The sequence below is a fragment of the Struthio camelus genome, chromosome 31 (assembly GCF_040807025.1).
Source record: "Struthio camelus isolate bStrCam1 chromosome 31, bStrCam1.hap1, whole genome shotgun sequence".
Taxonomy (NCBI): Eukaryota; Metazoa; Chordata; class Aves; order Struthioniformes; family Struthionidae; genus Struthio; species Struthio camelus.
The window spans coordinates 508,066-510,565 of NC_090972.1; the positions used below are offsets into that span (position 1 = coordinate 508,066).

Consider the following 2,500-nt stretch of genomic DNA (forward strand, 5'->3'; position numbering starts at 1 on the left):
GCGGGCGCCGCACCCCCCCATGCCCGCCGGCGCGGCCCGTGCATGCCCCGCGGGCAGCCGGGACGGAGAGGGGTACCCTGCCCCCTCTCTCCGCGGTCTGGTCTCGGCGGAGAGACGCCGCGCGGTCGGCTTGCGCCGGCCTGCCTCGAACGCGCGACCCCGGCGCGAGCGCGTGCTCGCCGCCGGGACGGCGAGCCCCCACCGCGGGTGGTGCGGACGCCGAGCCCCAGCGCATCCCTTCTCCTCCCTGGCCGGTGCTCTCAGTCTCCCGCCGTGGCCGTCGGCGGCACCCTTCCTTCCCTCCCCCCCCGCCCTGCCCCGGCACTCCGCCATCCGGCGCGCCTGCCTCGCTCTGCCCGACCCGGCTTCGCTGGGCGGCAGGCGGGCGGCGGGCGGGCGGGCGGGGGCGGCCCCTCCCGGTCTCCGCGTGGAGGCGGGGAGAGCGGGCGCCGTTCCCCGTCCGTCCCGCCTCGCCCGTCTGCCTGCCGCCAGGCGTCTGCCCGCGGAAGGGACGGGCGAGTGCGTGGCGTCGCTCGGGAGGCTGCGTGTGTGCAGGCGGGTGTTGGGTGCCGTCTCCGGGGCGGCGGAGCTGGAGGCCGGTGAGGCGAGCGAAGGAGCTCGGAAGCGTGCGGCTGGCGGGTCGCGGGCGCGCGGGCAGCGGGTGGCGCCGCTCCCAGCGGCGGCCGGGCTCCGACGCCGGGGCTCCGCGGGGACCCACACCCCGGTCCCTGAGGCAGGTGGCGCGGCTGGCGCGCCGCTCCCTGCTGGGCCAGGCCGAGCCGGGCGCCTGGGCCGGACTCGAAGCGAGAAAGGGGTTGTCCCAGGTCGGGAGCGAGGGCTCCCCGCCCCTCTCGTTCGGGTCTGTTCTCCCCCCCCCCCCCCCTTTTTTTTTCCCTCTGTGCTTGTACGGTCAGTGAGGCGTGCCCTCTCTCTCCGCTGTCCCTTGCTCAGCAGCCGGCGTCGGCGTGAGGAGGGAGGCAGAGCGGATGGGGGCCCTCAGGGGGCTGCGAAAGCTGCCCGGTCCCCCCGCGCGCGCGGTGGGGACCGAAACCGAGACAACTCTTAGCGGTGGATCACTCGGCTCGTGCGTCGATGAAGAACGCAGCTAGCTGCGAGAATTAATGTGAATTGCAGGACACATTGATCATCGACACTTCGAACGCACTTGCGGCCCCGGGTTCCTCCCGGGGCTACGCCTGTCTGAGCGTCGCTTGACGGTCAATCGTCACCCCCATTGCCGCGTTGGCGCAGCGGTGTGCCGCCCCTCGGGGGGGGGCCGGGGGGGGCGGCGGCGGCGGCGAGTCGGTGGGGGGGCGGCGGCGGCGGTGAGTCGGCGGCGGCGGCGGAGCCGGGACCACCGGTGCGTGCACCGGTGGCCCCGGTCTTCCGGCTGGCCTGCCTGCCCGGCTCCGGCCGACCGTCCGCCTCCACCGTCCGCGGCCGGCGTGCCTTGCCCTGCCCTCCCTCCCCTCCGAGCCCGGTGGCCACCGCTGCCCTGCGCGGTGTGTGCGGTGTGGCGCGGCTGGGGCGCCTCGCAGGCCCGCGCCGCCGGGGAGAGGGGGTGCCTCTCCTCCCCGTGTGGGCCCGGGCCTTCGTCCCCCTAAGTGCAGACTCGGGAAACCCCCGCTCCCGGAGCGCCCGCTGTGCGGAGTTCGTCCCGCCGGGCCCCCAGGTTCGGTCGGTCGCGGTGGCCCGGCACCTGCCGCCGCCGCCCGCCGCCACCGCCAGTGCCCGCCGTACGACGGCTCTCCTCCACCACTCTCCCGGTGGTGCGCTGGTCCCCCGTTCCCCTCCGGCGGGGGGGACGGCCGGCTGCCTTTCTTCCCCTCCCCTTGCCCTCTCCCTGCCCCGACTGCTGCCGCTTCGGCGCCCGCCGAGCCCCCTCTGCCCCCCCCCGCGGCGCACCCGCGTCCGTAGTGCGTGCCGAGCCACTTCCACCCGCCGGCTGGCGTCAGCCGCGGCGTTGCGTTGAGGCCGGCAGCGACGGCGCGCGGGTGTCTCCGCGGGGCGGTGGTGTGGGGCAAGCGCGGGCGGCGCCGTTCGGTGGCGAGACGGGGGAGGGGGGGGGGCAGAAAGGGGGGGGGGGGGAGGGGCGCTGCCGCGCCGTCGTCCCGTGCCGGGGCGAGAGCGGAGGTCAGCGGCCGGGGAGGAGGAGCCAGCCGCGGCCGGTGGAGGGGCTGTGCGCGAGTGTGCGAGTGGGCGAGCGAGCGTTTGGGAGCCGGGCCCGGGGGAGGTGCGGACCTCGCCCCCCGGCCCCGCGCGGCTGTCTGCGGGTGGGTACCGCGGTGGTACCGCACCGTGCTGCCGCGCGCGTGTGTCGGAGGGGGGGGCCCCTCGCTGCCCCTCCGTGGCGGCGACTCGCGGGTCGCCGCGCCGCTTCCCCCTCGATCCTGGCGGGGGCCTCGGGCCGTCCTCTCTGCCGGCGGCTGGCGGGCGCGTGCCCGCCGGCTCTGCCTCGTCTCGGGCCTCCTCCGGGGGGTCGAAGCGCGAGGGGCGGGCG

The 2,500-nt window shown here is 77.6% G+C and overlaps 1 non-coding gene across 1 annotated transcript; it reads left to right on the plus strand.

The window, feature by feature from the left end:
- Window positions 1–1,057: 1,057 nt before the first annotated feature.
- Window positions 1,058–1,210, plus strand: LOC138063415 (5.8S ribosomal RNA). The gene has a single exon (XR_011137016.1). It is a non-coding gene; the product is annotated as a 5.8S ribosomal RNA (ribosomal RNA).
- The last annotated feature ends 1,290 nt before the right edge of the window (window positions 1,211–2,500 follow it).